At 44.7% G+C, this 8,114-nt stretch overlaps 1 long non-coding RNA gene across 1 annotated transcript in view; it reads right to left on the reverse strand.

The window, feature by feature from the left end:
• The window catches only part of LOC143516470 (uncharacterized), a 50,837-nt gene extending 43,594 nt beyond the window's left edge, over positions 1-7,243 (reverse strand). The window contains exons 1-2 of the long non-coding RNA XR_013131683.1: positions 6,382-7,243; positions 5,988-6,038 (exon numbers count right to left, since the gene is read on the reverse strand). This is a non-coding gene — a long non-coding RNA (uncharacterized LOC143516470). The remainder of the gene's footprint in view (positions 1-5,987; positions 6,039-6,381) is intronic.
• Between the last annotated feature and the right edge of the window lie 871 nt (positions 7,244-8,114).

Below are 8,114 nucleotides of genomic sequence, written 5' to 3' on the forward strand. Positions count from 1 at the left end.
AATATGAGTAAGAAAAGTAATGCCAAGTAGGAAATTGAATTATTTTGTTGTTTGCACTGTTTGAATGTTTTGGAGAATATAAATGAAAGTAGGCCTATACAGAATTTCTAGCATATTAGCAGCTGGTAGGATGATCAGTCATTCCTGGAGTTGTGATGAGTTTCCACATTAAACCCTCACAGTTAAACATCGCCTTCACTTTTTATCAGTCCTGTAAAATCTGGCACAATCCTGACAGGGGGGAGTACACAATCCATTATAGGATGCTGTGGTTGGAGTTCATTCATTATGGATGAGGAACAGAAGACATGGAGAAAATGTCTGTCCATGGGAGCAGTTGTTAAAGCTGAACTTTTCAAGCAAAATTGACTACAGTAGTCTAGATCTAGGAAAATAGTTTTTACACCATGTCATTTTAGTACATATTTGATTGTATGTTTAGCATACACAGTACACATACAACTGTGCATCTAACACTTACAGAAGGAAAATTTAATATAATTAATGAACAGCTCACATTAAGGACAAATTTTGTGGACAAATTAAATAAGTTGACTAGAAGGTCTTTGGATATTCTTATAAAGATAAGCAAAATCTGAAGATATCTTCATGCTGTATTCCCAACATGGGAATTACAAAGATGCAACATACTTTAAATACTGTAAAAAAAAAATAAGAACGCGAGGACAAAACAGACCGAAGACTACATTTAGATTATATAACAGATTATATAACAGTCAAGATGCAGAGCCCACAAGCCACTTAATCATTGATGGATATGCAGCCTGGATAAAATTCTGTAAATTCTGGAGAATCTATTTGGTTCTGGAATAAAGAAACATTGGGAGGGTTGATTCAGTCTCTGACCTTGAAAGCTGGACCAAGGCCACCAAACCAAATGTACACACACTCATACTCTCCAGTTGCAGACTAATTATACTAATACTGCCAATTATTAATGAGAGCAATAATAATTAGTACTTGTACTAAGAATCACAAACATATGGTTTTTTGAGCTATTGCTGGTAGCAAAATGTGAAAAGTATAATTTTTTACCTTTACAGTATAGCAGAACTGTGAATGAAACACCACCACAATTTTATGGTGATTGGCCGCAATTATTATGTTGTGCAAACTGTTGTTTAAATTGATATAACTTAATGTATGTGCTATTCATTAGTAAGGCCTTTTCAGAAATACTGTCAAGGACACTGAAATTTCTGTCATATAAAAGAAGAACATTTAAAAAGACAGATTTTTAATATCCCTTTTTAAACTCATCCTGTGATGCAATTCTGTAAACTCCAGCCTTAATTTACCCATATTTCCTTCCCTATGATCTCCCTTGCTTGCTTTGTCAAACATAATTACATATCAAGTTAATAATGTTTCCATTCATTTAAATCTAGGCAAAAGTTGAAATGCCATGCAACACCAAGCAATTCAATTTACAGCACACCACATACACCTGCACGTGTTAAACTGCAGTACACAGCACTCTAGTTGTTATGCAAATGACATGGTAAAATATGGATATCTATTTTTGGAAACAATCACTTATACATATAGTGAAGAATGGAGTCTGTACTATAGGCACTCTGTCTATGTGATGCATGTAAAACAAAATCAGCAAGCATGGCCTTTTTACCCAAGCAATAACGGACTGAACAAGCAGACTAAAATTAAACCTTTCCCATTTTCACATGTACATATCCCAATTACAGAATCTAGTTGCCAGGGTTACAAATAATTACATAAACAGCCAGAATGAGTAATACTTCATAACACCCAGGACCCTGACACACTGGTATCGTCTTCTCTCTCTCTCTCTCTCTCTCTCTCTCTCTCTCTCTCTCTCTCTCTCTCTCTCTCTCTCTCTCTCCTCTCTCTCTCTCTCTCTCTCTCTCTCTCTCTCTCTCTCTCTCCTCTCCTCTCTCTCTCTCTCTCTCTCTCTCTCTCTCTCTCTCTCTCTCTCTCTCTCTCTCTCTCTCTCTGTGTGTGTGTTTCTCTCAATCTCTCTTGCGCTTTCTGTTGTGTTGGAATCAAGGCAGTTTGTTCCAGAGAGTCTGAGATGGCAGAGATGGCTGGGTATCAAACAGAGCCCCACGCTGCAGCGCTGAGATACCTCCTCCCAGCCGTCTGGAGTTCACACACTCACACACTTGCCGCATTCAAACTTTGATCTCAGAAGGGTCATCAAATCCATCCCCTCCCACCCCCTCTTGATTCCTCCATCAATGCGACCCAACCCTCATAATCACAAAAAGGGTCAGTGCAGGGTCACAGCACAACGCCGTCCAGCAACAGGCCACAGGAAGCAGCCAATCAAATGCATCAAATCAAAAACAGCACTGAAATATTTTGGTCAAGAATATATATTTTATATTGGTATAGATGAATGATACATCAGTGTCAAGCAGCCCTTTGTTTGAGTATATGCTCAACTTTGTTAGCATACCATGTATCAGCAGCAACATTTACTTTAGAGTCCTGTCATGCAAGTATAAGTACTAAGTACTAAGTACTAATAAGTACAAAATTTTACTGGGTATAATCAAACTTATCAGTCATAACTAGAGTGAATTAAGAATGGACTTTCTTTTTCTTCATTCTACTCAAATTGCAAACTGATGTCCAGATACTACAAACTACATGTATAGTATAAAGGTTTGTACACAATGAAACTACATGTAAAATATGAAAAGCATTTATAAGGATTTTGAATGCAATAAACTGCATCACTGAACCAAGCTTTATAATATATAGAGTAATATTATTGATTCAAATATAACCACTGTAATATGCCATGTATGCCAATCTGTCATGACAAGACGTTTCTTTCTGATAAACACATGCAAATGGCAAATTCAGATTGAGTCATAGCAAAATCTGCAACAGTCTAAGATGCTTGTAAAGTGCATATAAAACCCTAAGAGACGAATCCTAAGATGAACCTGCAGACACACAAACACACCAATAACCCTGACCAGGCTGGTGAAGACGCGCCCACCACAATAAACACAGAAACACAGCTACACATGTAAACAGGCAGTGTGAGTAATATTTACAGACACAAATATAATAGTCTCTCTCACACACACACACACACACACACACACACACACACACACACACACACACACACACACACACACACACACAATCATGGCCAGAACATAGTCATAAAAGAAGAAATTTTTTGTGGATTGTAAATATTAGGACAGTCTGAGCTGATTCTGTATTAGCTGTAATTATAATGCATTTGGATATCTGTACCTGTTTATCTCAATGCAATAGGATCACTACATGCAGCAGTAGAATCATTTAATGTTTTTCTGGGTGAATTACCACATGCAACGTAAAGGTAAATGCACACCATCCTGCTCCCTTCTTCTAGAGTGAGGTATTAACTTCTACTGCTGTTATTTGCACCGAAAGGGCCAAGGCATTGTGGGTATTATCCCTACCTCTCTGAGTGATGGGATGAGGATGGAGGGATGTGGGACAGATGGGTAGACGACTACCCTACCGTCGTAGGATATAACCACAGCAACCACAGCATTTGGGAGGTGGCGCTGTACAGGAGGAGCGAGTTGGGGTGGTACCACAAACCACACTACACTACACTACACCACGCCACACCACACCACACCACACTACTCCACGCCACACTACACTACACCACGCCATGCCACACTACACTACACTACTCCACGCCACACCTCACTACTCCACGCCACACTACACTACACCACGCCATGCCACACTACACTACACTACACTACACTACACCACTCCACGCCACACTACACTACACCACACTACACCACACCATGCCACACTACACCACACCACGCCACACCACACTACACCACGCCACACTACACTACACCACACTACACCACTCCACACTACACCACACCACGCCACGCCACACTACACCACACCACACTACACTACACTACACCACGCCACACTACACCACGCCACACTACATCACGCCACGCCACACCACACTACACTACACCACACCACACCACACTACGCCACGCCACACCACACTACACCACGCCACACCACACCACACCTCACTACACTACACCACGCCACACTACACCTCACTACACTACACCACGCCACACTACACCTCACTACACTACACTACACTACACCACACCACGCCACACTACACTACACCACACCACGCCACACACCACATTACACTACACCACGCCACACCACACTACACTACACCACACCACGCCACACTACACCACACTACACTACGCCACACTACACTACACACCACACCACACTACACACCACACTACACTACACCACAATACACCACACCCCACTATGCCACACCACACTACACCACACTACACTACACCACGCCACACTACACTACACCACACCACGCCACACTACACCACACTACACTACGCCACACTACACTACACCACTCCACCACACCACACTACACCATGCCACACCACACTACACCTCACTACACTACACCACGCCACACCACACTACACTACACCACACACCACACTACACTACACCACGCCACACTACACTACACCACACTACACCACGCCACGCCACACTACACTATGCCACACTACACTACACCACACTATGCCACGCCACACCACACTACACCACGCCATGCCACACCACACTACACCACACTACACTACACCACACCACGCTACACCACACCACGCTACACTACACCACGCTACACCACACTACGCCACACCACACTACACTACACCACGCTACACCACGCCACACTACACCACACCACACTACACTACACACCACACCACACTACATCACAACTACACTACACCACACCACACTACACTATGCCACACTACACCACACACCACACTACACCACACTACACTACACTACACCACACTACACTATGCCACACCACACCACACCACACTACACCACGCCATGCCACACCACACTACACCACACTACACCACGCTACACTACACTACGCCACACTACACTACACTACACTACGCCACACTACACCACACTACACCATGCCACACTACACTACACCACACTACACTACACCACACTACACTACACACCACACCACACTACACCACACCACACTACACCATGCCACACTACACTACACCACACCACACTACATCACGCCACTCTACACTATGCCACTCCACACTACACCACTCCACTCCACGCTACACCACACCACACTACACCATACCACACACATGCACAAACACACATGGGCACGCTTGCATACGTGCACACCCAGACGGTCATCTGTGAAGCTCTGTCTCCAGCTGTGGCCTGGTGGCCGAGGTGACTGCGTGATAGCGCCACTCACACCATTGCACATGTGCTATCATGAGGAGTGAAGGAATGGCAGAACAATAATGCGCACATGAATAAATGCACGTGCATGCTCACTCACACACTACACACACTCGCACACTGCACACACACACACACTACACACACACACTACACACACTCGCACACTGCACACACACACACTACACACACACACTCGCACACTGCACACACACACACACTACACACACTCACACACTACACACACTCGCACACTGCACACACACACACACTACACACACACACTACACACACTCGCACACTGCACACACACACACACTACACAAACACACTACACACACTCGCACACTGCACATACACACACACACACTACACAAACACACTACACACACTCGCACACTGCACACACACACACACACACACACTACACAAACACACACACTGCACACACACACACTACACAAACACACACTACACACACTCGCACACTGCACACACACACACACACTCGCACACTGCACACACACTACACACACACACACACTCGCACACACACAACACACACACACTCGCACACACACAACACACACTACACACATATGCTCTGGCTTCCCTACCTCTAGGCCCTAGACACTTTCCCAGTGTGGTCCCCCCGAGACAGGGTAATCCTAGAAGACAGAAAAACAAGTACTATGGATATGAGTGGAGACAAAAAAGAAGAGCAGAAGGCAGCAGAAGAGCTGAAAGCAGAGAAGAGAAAGAAATATCCACCTTTGGAACAAATTTTTCAAGCGAGAAATACTGACTGATGATGTGCGGAGAGAAAAATTGGGAATTGAGAGTAAAAGGAAGAATACAGAGAAAGTGAAAGAAAAACAAAAAATGCACTTTTCAGGGTATAGGATAAAAGGGATGGGATGACGAACGAGACTGAATTAAATAGAGAGTTAATAAAATAACCAAAACATGATCATCAATCAAGGAAAAGAGGGATGAGTTTGCTCCTCTCACCAGTCCAGGAAGAGAGGGATGAGTCTGCTCTTCTCTTCTTCCCGCTCTCGTTTTTCCCTCTTTTTCCATGTGCTTCTTCCTTGGTCTTCTCTGTCTACTATCCAGATTTCTCCTCTCTTCCTCTGTCCTCCAGCACTCCAGTGTCTGTGCCCCCATTTCTCCTCTCTCCCTCTTTCCCGGTCCATCCTTTCCGCCTGTCTGCCTCATCTGGCCAGTCACCAGGGTCTACCCACTGTCCCCTCACCTATCAACGACGTGCGTATGACCCGTGAAGATTTCCGAACAGCTGCGATTCTGATGAGAGGCGGGGAGAAAAAAATTGTGGGGGATATTTCGAATTTAGTGAGAAGAGAGCTGGAGCAGCTAGTCGGTGAACAGAAAAGTCAGTCAGGTCAGAGGCAGAGTAAAAAAAAGCTGGTCTCAGGCCTGGTTTTTCAGGGCGGCGCGAGGGGGAACCACACTGAGGCAGCGCGTGTTTCTTTCGGTCCAAGAGGGCGGAATGCGGGGCGACGCTGCCAGGCGGGGAGAGACGCGACGAAAAGCCCAAAAGCCCAGAGGACTGCTCTGACTGTGGTCACCAAAGAGAGGGAGAGAGAGAGAGAGAGAGAGAGAGAGACAGTCATGCATGAGAGAGGGAGACAGTAAGGGTGCATGCATGTGTGATCGAGTGTGAGTGCGTGAAGAGGTGGGAGGGAGAGAGAGAGAGAGAGAGAGAGAGAGAGAGAGAGAGAGAGAGAGAGTAATTGATAGAGAAAAAGAGGCTGGGGTTCACAGGAGGGAGGGATGGAGGAGGAGTGTGGTAAAGGGTAGAGTTAAAGGGAGGGGGCTGGAATACATTTTCTGTCCTTGCCTCTCCTTTGGAGTTCGATTTTCTTTTTCACCCCCCACACTGCCAAGCCCATTCCTGGGCAAATACCTTTGCCATCTGAGTGAGACAGGGCATAGAGAGAGAGAGAGAGAGAGAGAGAGAGAGAGAGAGAGAGAGAGAGAGAGAGAGAGAGAGAGAGAGAGAGAGAGAGAGAGAGAGAGAGATGAAGAACAGAGAAAGGGAAAGAAACAGCAGAAACATCTTCCAGCTCTAGGTTGTTCTTTGCTTTCTGTCTCTGACATCGTTCTATGCACATGCACTTGAACTCTAAATCCTGTCTGCCAGCCCCTCCCCCTCTGACCCCCCCACCTTCTTTCTCTCTCTCTCTCTCTCTCTCTCTCTCTCAGATAGAGGCTTGAATAATGCTTGCAGGCTGTAAGTGAGAAGAGCATGAGGGAGGGAAGAGAAGGGGGACAAAAAGGGGAGAGAGATGTGGAGTAGGGGGGAGGGGCAGACTGTATGCTGAGTGTGTGTGTGTGTGTGTGTGTGTGTGTGTGTGTGTGAGTGAGAGAGAGAGAGAGAGAGAGAGAGAGAGAGAGAGAGAGAGAGCAAGGAGGACACAGAAAGCTCTGTACAGGACCATATGTCCAGTGAGAACCTTACTGTATATGTTTGATTCTATAAACGGGAAACTCAGACCTTATGTAATTTTTAATCAATGGAAATGTTCTTCCTCTAATTTAAACCAGACATAGTTTTCACATTGGTTTTCAAACAATAAAAGTCATTTTTTCAAACAATAAATGACTTGTAATTCAGTAAATGAAATACCAAGTGTCAGATTACTTCAGGTATGGGGATTTTGCATGAACAAAACATTAATTCATACACAGCACAAAAGAACAATTTGTGAATGTTTGTATTA

Source organism: Brachyhypopomus gauderio, chromosome 6, assembly GCF_052324685.1.
Source record: "Brachyhypopomus gauderio isolate BG-103 chromosome 6, BGAUD_0.2, whole genome shotgun sequence".
In the NCBI taxonomy this organism is placed as follows: Eukaryota; Metazoa; Chordata; class Actinopteri; order Gymnotiformes; family Hypopomidae; genus Brachyhypopomus; species Brachyhypopomus gauderio.